Source organism: Syngnathoides biaculeatus, chromosome 2 (assembly GCF_019802595.1).
Source record: "Syngnathoides biaculeatus isolate LvHL_M chromosome 2, ASM1980259v1, whole genome shotgun sequence".
In the NCBI taxonomy this organism is placed as follows: Eukaryota; Metazoa; Chordata; class Actinopteri; order Syngnathiformes; family Syngnathidae; genus Syngnathoides; species Syngnathoides biaculeatus.
This window is the reverse complement of record NC_084641.1, coordinates 37,447,829-37,464,692: the sequence shown is the minus strand read 5'-3', so window position 1 is coordinate 37,464,692 and position 16,864 is coordinate 37,447,829. Positions and strand designations below refer to the sequence as shown.

The 16,864-nt window shown below is 46.1% G+C and overlaps 1 protein-coding gene and 1 pseudogene across 2 annotated transcripts in view; both read right to left on the bottom strand.

Annotated features, from left to right (window-relative positions):
- Positions 1-16,864, bottom strand: part of LOC133491632 (interleukin-1 receptor accessory protein-like 1) — a 301,815-nt gene that overhangs the window by 188,472 nt on the left and 96,479 nt on the right. The gene's annotated exons all lie outside the window — the stretch shown is intronic.
- On the bottom strand, positions 4,337-10,546 carry LOC133494235 (uncharacterized protein K02A2.6-like; annotated as a pseudogene).

Below are 16,864 nucleotides of genomic sequence, written 5' to 3'. Positions count from 1 at the left end.
GCAATTGGTGGTGTAGAGTGTGGAGTTTTGTCAGCATTACAGCATATTTTATGCTTACTATAAATGTTTTTGTAAAGCACCACCCAAAATTACATTTGGCTATCCATGTCACAGTCTGTTTCGATTTGTTTGCTTTTGTTCCATGTTTTCCTCTGTTCTATGTTTTTCATTTTTCAATCCTCAGTTGATTGTGTCCACCTGCTTAGATTTACCCTCTACTTTAACTTTACTTTAGCCACTCGTGTTGTCAGGTGTTTCTCATTGTCTTGTTAATTTGTGTGTGTTTGGTTCCTTGGTTTCTTTCAGTTCTTGTCACACTCTTGTGGATGTCAAGAATGAATGTCATTTACTGTCAGAATATGAAACTATGGAGACCCTCTTTTGTGTCAATGCATGCATAAAAGCAAAATAACTAAAAATTAGCACAAATAGAAATAGAAATGTGTAAAATGGATTGCATTAATAGCGTGGTGAGAGGAAAGATGAGGTTAGTGATGGCTTTCAAAAAAAAATGTTCTTTAATCTGTTGGTCCTTGCATTTGTGCATCTGTACTGACTTCCAGATGGCAGCAGATCAAACACTTGATAACCAGGATGTGTAGTGTCCTTGATAATGTTCAAAGCTCTGCTGAGGCACTGAGAGGAATAAATGTCTGCCATGGAGGGTAGAGGGCAGCCAACTATCGTCTGTGCAGCTTTGATTGTCCTCTGAAGCCTTGCTCTGTCTGCCTCAGTGCAGCTCCTGTCCCAAATGGAGGCACAGTATGTCAACAGTTTCTCGATGGATGAGCAGTACAAGGCCAGCCTTAACTTTGTGTCGAGGTTATTTTTCCAGGAAGTTGAGACACTGCTGAGCCTTCTTGAGCGCTGTAAAGTTGTCTGTCCGGGAGAGGTCCTCAGAAATCAGGACTCCCAGGAACCTGAATGTGGGAACTCTCTCCACACACTCGCAGTTGATGAAGAGCAGAGCCGATTCAGTCCTATTCTTCCTGAAGTCCACAATGATCTCCATTGTTTTTATAGTGTTCAGTGACAGATTTTTGTCTGTGCACCAGGTTGTGAGCCTCTGGACCTCCTCTCTGTCGGGTGCCTCGGCTTCATTTGAGATACTTCTGACCACTGTTGTGTCATCAGCGAATTTGACAGTTATTTTTGTGGACTGGGCTTCAGTCGAAGGTGTAGAGACAGTACAGGAGGGGGCTTAGCATGCAGCCCTGTGGTGAGCCGGTGCTTAGTGTACAGGTGGAGGAAATGTGGGAGCTGATTCTCACAGTCTGGGGTCTGTTGGTCAAGAAGTCCTTGATCCAGGTGCTTGTGAGAGGATGTCCAGGTTAATCATCAGAATGTCTGGGATGATTGTGTTAAATGCCCAGCTATAATCCACAAAGAACATCCTAGCATAGCTCTACGTTGTTTTCAGGTGACTCAACACAGCATGCAGAGTTATGCTAATAGTGTCCTATATTGATCTAGTCAACTGGTATGCAAACTGGAGGGAGTCGAAATTGGAGGGAGGCAGATGTACTTGATGATGTACTTGAGATCAAGCCTCTCGAAGCACTTCATAATGACAGGTGTGACGGCAACAGTGCGATAGTCATTTTTGGCTAGTTAAGGATTTCTTTTGGGGAAGGGAATGATTGTCAAAGATGTCTGTGCCATTTCCTTGTCATCATGTTTTTATTTTTTTTTAGGTGTTTCTTTGTTACTTTAGTTAGTTAGCCTTTTTCCATGTGCCTTGTTTCCCTTTTTTTTGTTTTTTTTGGAGTTAAATATAATTTTGTTGAGCATCCTGCCTTGCCTTCCTGCACTTGGGTCCTCTGTCTTTTGCCTTGCCTTCCACGCCTTGATTAGCCCAAACCCTGACAATCCAAGTACTACCACAATGACCAATGTTAAAATAGAGCAATATAGTTAACTCAAGAGTTCATCAAAAAGAAAGCAGAAGTTGTATTCCCTAAAAGTACATTTAATGATTATAAACCACTGAAACATTTTAGTTTCATTAACACTGTGCTAAAATACATCCATCCATCCATACATCCATCAATTTTCTGAGCCACTTATCCTCACAATGGTCACAATAGGGAGGAGGCAGGGTAAACCCAGAACTGGTTGACAGGCAATCGCAGGGCACATGGAAACAGACAGCAGTCGCAATCAGTATCACACCACGGGGCAATTTAGAGTCTCAAGTTAATGCATGTTTTGGGATCTGGGAGGAAATCGGAGTGCCTGGAGAAAACCCACGCAGGCACACGGAGAAACCAGGATTTGAACCCTGGACCTTAGAACTGTGAGGCCAACGCTCTACAGTTGCAACACCGTGCCGCCCTGCTTAAATATAGGAAAAGGAAATTGTGTACTTTTGATCAATAATGATTACCTTAAAATTTGTTGCACATAAGATGTACTTTAATGTTTAAAGTGGCAGAACGCTGGTTCAGTTGGTAGAGCATTGACCTCACAGTTCTGAGGTCCCGGGTTCAATCCCGGACCCGCCTGTGTAGAGTTTGCATGTTCTCCACCGTGCCTGCGTGGGTTTCCTCCGGGCACTTCGGTTTCCTCCCACATCCCAAAATCATGCAACAATAATTGGACATTCTAAATTGCCCCTAGGTGTGATTGTGAGTGCGGCTGTTTGCCTCTATGTGTCCTGTGATTGGCTGGCAACCAGTTCAGGGTGTAGCCTGCCTCCTGCCCGTTGACAGCTGGGATAAGCTCCGGCACTCCCCACGCCCCTCGAGAGGATAAGTGGCAAAGAAAATGGATGGATGGACAAATTTAAAGTAAAACATTTGTAAAAGTTCAAATGCAAATGTACTGTACATAAGTCATATACAGTTGGACGGTACTTGAAAAATGTTCTGTACTTTAACTGTAAAATATACCGTCTTGAATTAAAAAAAAGCAGGCTAATTACATAGCTACAAATTTTATTCATTCTAATATGTTGGATTGTGTGTTTTTAGACAGCATGGTAGATGACTGTTTAGCACATTTGCCGCACATTTTTAAGGACCTGGATTTAAATGGATCCTTGCTAGGGTGGCGTTTGCGTGTTCTCCCCATGCCTATGTGGATTTTCCCTGGGTACTCCGGTTTGCGCCAACATTTTAAAATCACTTGTAGTAGGTTAATTGAAGATGTTTGTTTGTTTATGTGCGCTGTGATTGGCAAGTGACGAGTTTAGGATGTATCCCGCCTCCCACACAGAGTCAGCTAGGATAGGCTCCAGCACGTCCATGACCTTACTGAGGATAAGTGGGGTGGAACATGAATAATTCATGTTTTATGTAAATTTTATTTGTCTTAATTTCAATGCACCTCTAACGGTACTCGTGCCACAATTTGAGAATGACTGATCAAGGCTATGGCAATCTGCAAGGGTTGAATTAAAACAAGTGAGCTCTTCTCATTTGTTGAAATAGTTTTGTTTTTCAAATTTCTAGAAAAAGATTAAAAAAGCCAATTCTGCTTGATGGCCAATGCCTAATGAGTAGAGAAATGTACTGTAGGTGGGTAAAGCAGGAGTTGGGAACCTTTTTGACTGAGAGAGTCATAAATGCCAAATATTTTAAAATGTAATTTCAAAAGAGCTATACAGGATTTTAAAAGCTAAGTATTATGAGGTGTATTTGCGCATTTATGTAAGACCAAAACTTTTATAGTACAACAAGACTCAGAATTACTTTAAGTAACATTGTTACACTGTTGCTAACCAATGATGACAAAAGTACTTCTTATCAATAATGTGACTTCTGGTGCTGCATGGTTTTGCTGAAGGCTTTATAGTCTGTTTCATACGTCGTTAGATTAAAGTGCCACTGTCATGAAATGCATGATTTTTAGTATGCTATTAATGAAAAAACGGCAGCCAACATGGACCCATGCGTTTTATCACCACAAAATATGTTTTTGACGTATACAGCTTTTTGTAACTCCCGCCATGAAAATCCTCTCGAGGGATTTGTTTTCGAGAAGAAGCAGGAAGTAAGGTAAAGGCCCTCAAGTGGACTCATTTGTTTCCATTAGTTTTACCTCCCGGAAGGTAGCTCATTGTTCCTTTGTGTTAGCCAAAATGCCAGCTCGTTGCATTACTGGACATTGCTTGAACACTCGGGAGGATGGATTTACCCTTCATAAGTTTGCAAGAGACCCGGTTCGTCATGAAAAATGGATTGCATGGGTGCAGAGGACGAGAGCTTCGTGGGTTCCAAATGACAGGTAGGTATGTATACAGCTACTAAGAAAAATAATAGTTTGGGGTGGACCACGTAATCCGTCTCTCATAACGTAACAAAAGATCCGCGTATGAAATGTGTCGATGTGCGCGTCAGACGTTGTCGGGCTGCTGCGTCGTTTCGCCAGCGAAGCGCACGGGCTCCTGGACGGCAGCGGCTCTGAAGAACACTGGCACAATGCAGCACTCAGCCGCGTGCGACCCCAACGCAGTAAAGCGCCCCGGCTCGACGTTATGTCGTTATGATGGGCTCTGCGAGGCATATGCAGCCATCAAAAGAGCCAGGTATGGCTCGTGAGCCATAGGTTCCTGACCCCTGGGCTAAAGCATATCATGTAAATACAAAACATTTTCAAAAAAAGCTCAAGAAATATGATCAAATTCCATTGCATATGAAGCACCAGTTTGACATCATAAATGTGTGTCATGTTTCATTGGGGGCCAACTCATTTCATCCTGTTATTACTTTTTAATAGGAGATTTCTTTTCTTTATTGTAACAACAGTCTTTGCATTAATTTGGTGGAAACACAATTGTTTTATCATAACGTGGCTTCCACTCACTATAGTTCCATCATCAGTGGGAATTACACACATGCACAGGCAATTTGGGGTGTTTTCTGTCTTCCACTCACTGCATCAAGCGCAGCAACAATGGTCATTTTCACCCATATAATATAGTGTCACTGATTGAAAAGCTGAGAAAGCTTCTTCAGCCTTACTGGCAAGTCACAGATCTTCAGAAAAGTATGAAATATTAATGGAGGAGAGGGTCAAGAGAATTCCGATTGCAATGAATGTTTGGTATATATGAGCTATTTTGACTTCAGTAAAATGATAAATATCCAACTTTCGATAATCATTTCCAGATGGATATTTTTTAAAAAGTTTATAATATCCAATAAATTTCATTCCACTTCACGATTGTATCACACTTGTTGATTCTTGACAAAAAAAGCCTGAAAAGTGGCGATAGGTTGAAAAGTTCAAGCGGGCCAAATACTTTCACGTAGGCACTGTACTTTTACAAAAGGTAATTTCAACATAGGCCAGCATTGTTTTTCATCACCGTGCATTCTGGGTAGTGACTTCAAATGGGAATGTGCTTGCTAGGGTTGGGGTTAGCAGTAGTCACAATAATAGCCCCTTGCAGTGAAGAATACTATTCAGCCATTTCAGTTCAATCCAGAATGGGAACAGGAAAATGAGGAGAGAGAGGAAGAAACATATGAGGATGTAGATGAAAGGTGAAAAGAAACTCGAATTGGTCCTTTTCAGGGTGTATTTCTATCTACTGCGAAAGTGAGCTGACCAAGTTATGTCATCAACTCTTCTTGATGTGGCCATTTAGGCGTCCTTGTGAGGAAATAACAAAAAGAAAGGATCTGGGCAGGAGTGACGAGAACAGAGCTTTCGTCTTTCTTTCGCTCATCTCAACTGTTCCAACCGCATCCATTTCCTAAGTGGCCATCTTAGCTCCGCAGAGACAAGCAATGTAACAATTTTACAACAGCCATTTTATGTCATATTTACCAGAATGTTTGGCGCATGCTAAAACCTGGTAGGGACAGTGTGTATAGTTTTGGTTAAAACAAAATCTTTCTTTTTTACTCCTAGGAATAAATTATAACTTTATCAGAATCATCTTTATTTTGCCAAGTATGTCTAAAACAGACAAGGAATTTTTCTCTGGTAGTTGGAGCCACTGTAGTACAGTATGACAACAGACAGTTGACAGAAAATACATTTGAAACATAAAGACATTGTGACAACAGTCACTGAGCAATAAAATGTTTAGCATAATCTCGGAAAAATCTAAACTTTTCTGACAATGAACTTAATTGCAAGAGGGAAGAAACTTGGAATTTCTGCTCCCATTAGTTTGTATTGCATTGTATTTCAGTCGTAGAGGTTAGTAGTGGTGAGAAGCTTGGTCATCCAAGAGGAGCTCAGAGTAGAGCTGCTCCTCCTCCGCATTGATTGGAGTCAGATGAGTTAGTTGGGGCATCTGCTTCGGATGCCTCCCGGACACCTTCCTGGTGAAGTTTTCCGGGCATTTCTGACTGGAAGGTGAGAAATGGGGACAACTCAGGGGACAACTCAGAAAACACTGGAGAGATTATGTCTATTGGCTGGCCTGAGAATGCCTCGAGATCCCCCTGGTAGAGCTGGATGAAGTGGGTGGGGAGAGGGAAGTGTAGGTGACCCTGCGAAAGCTATTGCCCAGACGACCTGACCTCGGATAAGTGGTAGAAGATGGATGAATGGATGGATGAATGGAGGTCAGTAGTTGTAAAATTAAATGTATTTGAGCTCACCTTAATACCATGTTGTAGTGTCGGAGAAAAGGAGTCGGAGGCGGAGTGTCGGACACAGGAACAAAACTTGTTTTATTGGCAGACATCAAAACACTACTCGCATAACGGTGGGAACTCTGTGAACCTTCACTCCGGAAGAGCAACAACAGAAACAGTCCCACCCAAATTCGAGGTCCCGCGGGTGAATTATGTAAACACCACACAAGCCCCCCGAGAATTCACCCATAGTCAAAATCCTCGTGCCGTGGAGGGATGACGACCCGACCCCGGCGGGTGTGCACTGTAGGGGCAGAGGGGGGCGGGGCCGCACTGTCTATTGAGTCACGGGACAAGGGCCCAGGCGGGGTCAAGGGCACCCCGGCAGGCGCAGGGGCACAGGGCAAAGGGGGATGACCCCGGCGCGGGGGGAGGGCCAACCCCAAAGGCTGGGCAACGTCCAGGTGCGCGGGTTTGACCCTGTCCACGGAAACAGTCTCGGGTCTGCCGCCAATGTCCACGAGCAGGCTCTTATCCCCATGCTCCAGGACCCTGAACGGCCCATCGGATGGGGGGCGCAGAGGTCCACGGTGGGCGTCATGATGAACAAACACAAAATCCGCAGAGCGCAGGTGACGGGGCAGCCGGGCAGCTGGGGTGCCATGTTGCAACGTGGGAACCGGCGCGAACCCTTTTGCGGCTTCCAGCAGGGAGGAGCGTTGTCTGGCTGCAAACAGGGCGCTGTGGCGTCCGGGATGAATTCACCGTGGACCCGCAGTGGCTTCCCGTAGACGAGCTCGGCGGAAGAGGACCACAGGTCCTCCTTGGGGGCGCACCTGAGGCCGAGCATGACCCACGGGAGCTTATCCAACCGGTTGCCGTCCATCAAGCCGGCACGCAGGGCTGCTTTCATGGAGCGGTGGAAACGCTCGCAGAGACCGTTCGCCTGGGGGTGATAGGCGGTAGTGCGGTGCAGCTTGCCCCCAAACTCTCAGCGACTGCGTTCCAGAGTTCAGGGGTAAACTGAAGGCCACGGTCAGAGGAAAGGTCGCACGGGGTCGAGGAGAGGGGGACGGCTTCGGGCCAACGGGTCGTCCTGTCCACCATGGTGAGCAAGTAGGTGAAACCGTGGGAGGGAGGAAGCGGACCCACCAAGTCGACGTTGACGTGGTCGAATCTCCTCTCGGGGACAGCGAAGGGCTCCAAGGGGGCTTTTGTGTGGCGATGCACCTTAGCCTGCTGACAGGCCACGCACGAGTCGACCCAGGCCTGCACATCTTTCTTAGGACCGTGCCACACGAACCTCTGGGCCACCAGCCTCACAGACGGTTTCCTTCCGGGGTGGGAGAGTTTGTGGACCGCCTCAAAAACAGGCCACCGCCAGTTTGCAGGGACCAGCGGCCGGGGCTGGTCAGCCGAGAGGTCGCACAGCACCTGACGCCTGAGTCAACAACCGCGACTTCCTCCAGGCACAAACCCGTGTCAGAAGTCTTGAGGGCCTGCACCCCGTGGTCTGAGGCCTGGTCTGCGCTCATGCGGGAGTAGTCGAGACCCAGATGCACAGTGCCGACGATCGCCCTGGAGAGGCAGTCTGCGACCACATTGGATTTGCCGGCGATGTGTTGGATGTCCGTAGTGTACTCTGAGATGAACGACAGTTGTTGTTGCTGGCGGGCGGACCACGACTTGGCCACCTTGGACATGGCGAAAGTGAGGGGTTTATAGTCCACATATGCCGTGAACTTACGGCCTTCCAATAGGGAGCAGAAGTGGCGGATCGCCAGCCAGAGGACGAGGAGCTCCCTATCGAACGTGCTGTATTTGCGCTCCCTGGGGACCAGCTGACGTCTGAAAAAGGCAAGCGGTTGCCAGTCGCCGCCGACCCACTGTTTGAATACGGCTCCAACAGCCTAGTCCGATGCGTCGGTAGTGAGAGCGACAGAGGCCCCGTGGGTCGGGTGGGCCAGCATAGCGGCACGACTCAGCGCGGCCTTCGTAGCCTCGAAGGCTTCCATCCTCTCAGCCATCCATTCAACGTCCTGGTTGGGGGCCTGGTCTTTAAGGGCCTCATAGAGCGGGCGCATGATGTGGGCCGCCCGGCGGATGAACTGGTGGTAGAAAGTCACCATCCCCAGGAACTCCCGGAGCCCCCGAGCTGAGCGAGGTCGGGGAAAAGCGGAGACGGCCTCCACCTTTGCCGGAAGGGGGGCGGTGCCGTTCTTATTTATGAGGTGCCCGAGGAACTGGATAGAGGGCACCCCGAAAACACACTTCGCCAGGTTGATATTCAGGCCATGCTGCTCGAGTCTTTTGAAGAGGTCGCGGAGGTGCATCGGATGTTCATCCTCTGAGGAGCTGGCAACGAGGATGTCATCCAAATAGACAAACACAAATGGCAAGTCCCTGAGCACAGAATCCATTAAACGTTGGAAAGATTGTGCCCCGTTTTTAAGACCAAACAGCATCCTCAGGAACTCGAACAGTCCAAACGGTGTGATTAAAGCCGTCTTGGGAACGTCTGAGGGGTGCACGGGAACCTGGTGATACCGCACACGTAATCCGCGCACCAGGTCAACCTTGGAGAACAGGATTTTGCCCGCCAGGTGGGCCGAGAAGTCCTGAATGTGTGGAACAGGGTAGCGGTCGGGCGTAGTGGCCTCGTTAAGGCGGCGGTAGTCACCACACGGTCACCACTCGGTTTAGGGACGATGTGTAGCAGCGAGGCCCACGGGCTATCCGAGTGGCGGACGCTCCCCAGGCGCTCCATGTTGGCAAACTCTGACTTAGCGACTGCTAGCTTCTCGGGGTCAAGCCGTCGGGCATCGCGTGAATCGGGGGGCCCTTGGTCACAATGTGGTGCTCGACCCCATGTTTAGTTGTGGCAGAGGAGAAAGTGGGCCATGTCAAGCCAGGGAACTCACCAAGGAGGAGCTGGTACTTGGTGCCGACTGAGAGCGAACTGGAGAGACCGCCATAAGTCTCATTGCGGACGCAGGCAACCGTGGAGAAAGTCAGTGCATCCACCAGACGGCCCCTCTTAACATCCACCAGCAAAATCAGCACCGAGGAGAGGGAACGAGACATCGGAAGTGACAAAGTCCCATGTGAAGTGCTGACTCCCGAAACAGCCACAGTCCTTATGCCATAAGAGCGGATAGGGGAGCCATTAGCGGACAGTAGGGGTGGCCCATGAGTCCCGCCAGCGGCGTCCTCCGCAGTGGCCGTCAGGACGCTCCTCTGGGCGCCGGTGTCGCAAAGCAATTTTCGCCCGGAAAGGGTGTCCTTGATGAACAGCAGCTGTCTCTTCGCGCCCACGCTCACGGCCGCCACGGAGCGCGGGCTTTGGCGTTTCCCGACGCGTCGTAGTTGCAAGGGGCGCAGCACCTCTTTGGTTTCGCACCGAAACGGGTGTGGAAGTAGCACAAGCCTGTGCCAGTACGGCCGTCGGTGGTAATGGGGCCCCTGCTGGATGCCACCCCCACACCCGGAGGCGAGTAACTGCGCGTCGCGGCCAGCATCTCAGGGGAGAAGCGCTGGGTGGCCAGGAAGAAACGGTCGGCCTCCTCGGCCAGGGCCCGGGGTTCAGTGACTGTACTGTTAGCAAGCGCCGTCTGAACATGTGGTGGCATGTGCCTGATAAACAGTTCCATGAAAATGAAATTGGGTTATTCCGTGCTCAGCAGGTTTAGCATCATTTCCATGAGTTTGGAAGGTTTGCTGTCCCCCAGTCCATTAATAGCCAACAGATGTCGGGCACGCTCCGGCCGTGAAAGCTCAAAAACCTTGAGAAAGTGAGCCTTGATCCCAGCATACTTATCTCGGGCCGGGGGAGAGGTGATGAAGTTCACCGCTCTGGGCGGCGTTGAGCTCCCAAGGGCTGAGACAACGTGGTAATAATGCGTGGAATCATCCGAGATCCCGCGGAGGGCGAACTGAGCCTCTGTCTGCGTGAACCACGCTGCCGCGGACGTCTCCCGAAACTCCGCCAATTTGAGGATGGCGGTTGCCATGTTCGGTTCAGTTTCGAAAACGCCGGGACTGACGTCGGGGTCACCAGTGTAGCGCCGGAGAAAAGGAGTCGGAGGCGGAGTGTCAGACATAGGAACAAAACTTGTTTTATTGGCAGACATCAAAACACTACTCGCATAACGGCAGGAACTCTGTGAACTGCCCACTCCGGAAGAGCAACAACAAAAACAGTCCGTGCGGAACCCCGCACCCCAACTCGAGGTCCCGCGGGTAAATTATGTAAACACCACAATGTAGTTAAGCTTTTACTTATAATTATGTCAATTTATTGTTAGTAAAAATGGACACGATAGTTTATTTCCGGCACACAGCTCACACAGAGAACCAACAGTGTTGGATGGCTATTGTTAAATGCTAGTGGGCTAAAAAACACTGGCGGACTGGTACTGGACTGCCGGTGTTGGCTCTGTCTAAATCTCCACAACCTTCCCCCTTATACAGCGCATAGGTTCACACAACAGAGACACTTAGGGTAAAGTTAACTGTTTATTATGTTCACCTATGAACTTGCAAGGTAAGTAGCTAAACAACTCATTCCACTGCAATTGTGATTTAAAACATCAGCGCTTGGCTCTGAGTTGTTGTGTGTGTTTGTACATAATGAGCACACACGGGACACTTAACTGTTTATTGTTTGGTAGATTGTGAGCTAAAACGCTAGCCCACAAGCTAACAAGTTAAGGAGCTAAACAGCTCAGTCCATCGTAGCAAACTCATTTAAAACGTCAGTGCCTCTCTCCAAGTTATTATGTGTGTGTGTCAGTCTCCAATACAAGCAAATACAAGTGACATGATATTCAGACAGTACAGCAGTTCACCACAGTGAATGTCAACTTATATTTGATTGACAGGTGAAGAGCTTGTCATTCCTGGACAAACCACAGTCTTACAGTCTGAGGGCGGGCTTTATTTTTCACGAGTTCAGAGGCATAAAAATACAAGCATTTTATCCTTATCGGGTTTGTTTTGGGAAAAATATATTGTCTTTTTGTTTTATCTTGAAAGGCCTTCTGTACATCTAGTGATGTTAGTTGTTACTTGATTACTCGGTATGTAAGACATTAAAAGGAATGCACATACAGGCTGAGCAGTTGAATTTGTCCCGATACAAACTTAAAATAGAGCCAATCTCGGCTGGCCAGGATTTGAAAATCATAGAAATTTTAATTCGCATATTGCAACAACCCAACCACAACACAGAAACAATGCTCATTTTTAAAAGGTTAATTTATTGTCTGTAAGCTAGGCTGTCACGAGCAGGGGACAAGGGGTAGGACCCAAATACAAGACTCCAAGGCAAGGACATGGTTTTCGAGGAAGATTTAATACTAGGCAGAGGTCAGTGCACAGGTAAGCAGTACAAAAAGGCAGGGTACACCCTGAACTGTTTGCCAGCCATTCGCAGGGCACATAGAGACAAAAAACATTTGCACTCACAATCACACCCAAGGGCAATTTAGAGTCTCCAATTAATGCACATTTTTGGGATGTGGGAGGAAACTGCCATACCCGGAGAATACCCACGCAGGCACTGGGAGAACATGCAAACTCTACACAGGTCAGGCCAGGATTTGAATTGTGGTCTTCAGAACTGTGAGGCCAATGAGGTTGCCCATTTTCAGCGGGAAATAATTAGCAAACGTCCTCCCCAAAATAAATTTAATGTTAGGAACAAGTTTCAAGATGAAAAACTTGATTAATTGTGTAAAAAAAATCATGTATAAATATTACAGAGAGCATCAGTACACAACAGTTGATGAACGCTCATTGTGTTTGGCACAGTTTTACGCTGGTGTATGAGGGCAGCAGAACAGGGGTGAGGTGTGCCGTAGATGTAAAAGAAGAATTTAAAGTGAAGGTGGGATTGCATCAGGGATCAGCTCAGAACCTCTTCCTGTTCGCTGTGGTAATGCATAGGCTGACAGATGAGGTTTGACTGGAATCCCCTTGGACCATTATGTTTGCAGATGACATGGTGATCCGCAGTGAAAGCAGGGACCAGGTGGAGGAACAATTTAAACAGATGGAGACATGCACTGGAAAGGAGAGGAATGAAGATTGGCCAAAGTAAAACAGAAGATATGTGTGTGAATGAGAGGGATGGAGGGAGAAGAGTGAGGCTCCAGGGAGAAGAGATAGCGAGTGTGGACGTCTTCAACTACTTGGAGTCAACAATCCAGAGCAATAGTGAGTGAGGTAAGGAAGTGAAGAAACGGGTCAAAGCATGTTGGAACAGCTGGCGGAAGGTGTCTGGTGTGTTATGTGACAAAAAAGTTTATGAAACAGTGGTGAGGCCGACCATGATGCACGGATTAGAGACGGTGGCACTGAAGAGACAACAGGAAGCAGAACTGGAGGTAGCAGAAATGAAGATGTTGAGGTTCTCGCTCGGAGTGAGCAGGTTGGATAGGATTAGAAATGAGCTCATTGGTGGGACAGCTAAAGATGGATATTTTGGGGACAAGGTTCGAGAGTGAAGACTTCGATGGTTTGGAGATGTCCAGAGGGGAGAGAGTGAGTATATTGGTAGAAGGATGCTGGCCAGGCAAACGAGCGAGAGGAAGACCAAAGAAAAGGTTGATGGATTTTGTGGGGGAAGACATGAGGACAGTGGGTGTCAGAGAGGAAGATGCACGAGATTGGCTTAGATAGAAAAAGATGACACGCTGTGGCGACCCCTAATGGGACAAGCTGAAAGGAAAAGATCAGTACACAACACTGTATAAGTGAACATACACAGTATGTTACTTTACGAGGAAGCTTGACTCCTGCCTCCATGCATAAAAGCAGCTACTTGTAATAACTATGAAAAGACAGCGCATAGGAGGGAACTTGGTACTGTACAAGTGCCCCAAATCCAGCTAAATAACAAGTGAGGAACACAGTCCCAGTGCTGCAGGGTCACTGGTCTGACATGACCAAGAAGACCTCTGGCCCACGCCTTTATCACATGCCAATTTCCTGTTAGGAGCATCTTCAGAAAGGTCACAACATTGCAAAAAAACTTAACTTAACTTAACTCTTTATACTACACATCTATTCCAAAAGTAGAACAATCAGGTAAAAGGTGACAGAACCCTCTCCCACCATAAACAAGGGTTAAAGGTAAATTCTAAAGAGGGCAAGCTTCATGCAGCAAACACCAGCTGAGTAGCCTGACTGTTGATATCCAACATCTCTGTTGCAACCATCATGGCACCTCTGCGATACAGGCCAAATCCTGCTAAGGTCCAGATGTTGAACATGGCATCAATAGGGTGCTTGGGCCCCCCGTGACACACTCACACACCCCAACTTTGTGTCATAAACAAGAAATGGTGGGTGGCTGTTCTCAAATGATCAACGTCACAAAAGTCATCTGTTTTCATGCTAATTGTCGTCTTGTTTTTGTTTTTGGAGATGAAGAGGTTTGATTCCTGCTGACACCAACACTGTACCAGAGCCACTGCTTTCAAAAGGCTGAAAGAAAAGTTGTCTTCTACGGTCCCTCAATCTTGTTTCAAGAGGTAATGGAGCATTTGAGAATTTGCATGTCTTTGCAGGGAGGACCCATTAATTGAGAATGAGTGTAATTTGTTCCACCCTTGTGATTTTTAATGCACTTGAGAAATGGGGTTGTTGCACAACAGAATGATAATCAGAGGAGGGTGGTGATTATTTTTAAGACGCCTCACTTCCAGCATGAAATCACAACACACAATCTCGGACCCAGAATATTTTTTTGTCATTGTATACTTTGAATTCAACAAAAGACAATTGAGAAAAAAACTACATGCAAAAAAAAAAAGATCAAATACGATTACTGTGAGATGAATGGACATGCTTGCATGAGTGATAGCAGCCACTAATTTATTGCAACACACTGCACTTACTTGCGGCATATACACTCAGCCTGCACAGCTTTAAGCTTTCAGTTACTACTTATTCTTAACTACAGGGTCCAAAACACATCTATATCCAACCCATTTACTCACAAAATAAACAGAGTTGAAAATCACAAGCTGTGGCATATTGTTGCTGTTAGTAAATGTAAGCCAAAAATTACTCTTGGTGGCAAGATATCAGAGTTATATGTCCACCTTTGTGTCTTTATCATTACGTCCGGCAAAGTGTTGTCTGTTTAAATTGAACTTCGTAGGAAGACACAAAATACATTTCTACAGTGAAAGCTTAAAAAAATAACTGAAAGCTGTTTTGATAGGACCAATACATTAAAGGTCTAACACGTCAAAGTCATTATTATTGCGGGCCACATTGGGGTTACTGTTTCCCCCAGAGGCCAGTATGACTGTTAAACCATATGTTTAATTAGTTTTTAAATCATAGTAGGGAATATTACATTGTTTTATTATTTTTTATTTTAAAAAACCCTGTTTGATAAGAGAAAAATGCTAGAATCATTGAAATTGATAAACATGATTTACTTTTGTGGGCCACATTAAATGATGGGCCAGATCAGGCCCTCGGCCCTTGAGTTTGACATATTTCGGCCTGAGTTTGCTTTTGTCCATGCATACGAAATATCAGACAGACATTGCACAGCTCCATATAGTTTATTTCGTTGACCTGGAATGTCAAATCAATGGTTAAAAACAGAAATGTAACAAGATCAAATCTGTGAGTTCACTGCAGCTCAGGGATGTAACTTTTATGTCTGAAGCACTTATATTTGAGGTACACTACTAACAACAACAACTAACAACTTTAAAATGCAACATATTTCACTCAGTTAGCATTCTTAAAATTGGAAAATAGTCAAGAATTAACAGGAGTTCAGAGTCCCAGATATAATCTACGACTGGTTGAAATCATTGCACTGGAGCGGCAAGTGTATACCTGGTTTTGTGCCAACTTTGCAGGTGTATTAAAGTAGTTTGGCTTCTCATGCATTTAAATGAGTGTCATGCATGACTGCTGCCATCATGACTTAATGAATACTTGCACATATGAAAAGCGAATGTGGGGAAGAGGCAGCAGCAAGTCCATTTTGTTGAACTGACTCCATTGTGGTATTGTGCACCAATGCTAGGCTCAGGACAGATTTTACATCTGCAGAGCTGGAGAACAGAAGCGAACCCACACAAAACATCCCCGACACACACACACACAGAGAGAGTGAGAGACAGAGAGAGAGAGAGAGAGAGAGAGAGAGAGAGAGAGAGAGAGAGAGAGAGAGAGAGAGAGGAGAGAGAGAGAGAGAGAGAGAGAGACTGTGGCAGGCATGCGTGGGTGTACATAGATGCTTAGAGGCTTTTGTCATAAAATGGGATTCGCTGCAGGAGATTGAGACTATTTGTGACCCAGACATGGTTCTGCTGGTTCTATGGTAGGTTTGATCCAGGCGATGGACGCTGGATCACTTGTCCCTTTTGTCCTTGATGCTCAAGGTGCTCCTTTGTCAAAGTTTTGTTCTTTTTGTTCATGGATGTGAAGGGGCGGCACGGTGGAACAACTGTAAAGCATTGACCTCACAGTTCTGATGTCCAGGGTTCAATCCCGGCCCTGCCTGTGTAGATTATACATGTTCTTTCCGTGCCTGCATGGGCTTTCTCCAGGCACTCCGGTTTCCTCTCACAACCCAAAAAATATGCATTAATTGGACACTCTAAATTGCCCCCAGGTGTGATTGTGAGTGCGACTGTTGTCTGTCTCCATGTACCCTGCGATTGACTGGGAACCAGTTCAGGGTCTACCCCGCCTCCTGCCCGATGATAGCTGGGATAGGCTCCAGCACTCCCGCGAGGCTAAGCGGCTCAGAAAATGGATCGATTGTTTGAGACACTCTTACTTTGTTTTTCTCAAGTTCAGCTCTTTATTTGAACATTTTTTAACTTCTTCTTTTTTTATTTACTGTCTTGTTCTCATTGTGATATGCAGCCATACTTTTATTTAGTAAATAAGTAAACATTACATAGTTGTGACCATATGTTTGATTAGGCGGGCAGAATTTATAAGCAATGTAAAATTTTTAATTATGCTATAAAATCACATTAGTGCCATTAAAAAACATCAATGACACCGTTGTTTGTCTCGATAGTTTTGTGAAATATATATATATATATATATATAAAATACACATCGTATTCCTAGAGATCTTTATCCATCCAAACATCCAACCATTTCTTCTTATTTTATTCTCATGTATAGCATTCAGATTTGTATAGGTGACCTTGAAATGTCCCTTAAATTATGAAACCAAGTTGACCTGTAAAACAAGATTGCCTACTATTGGCTGTCAATAAGCCTGCAAGGCAGCCTTAAGAACACCTTTGTTTCTCAGTCCCAGTGGACCTAAGAGT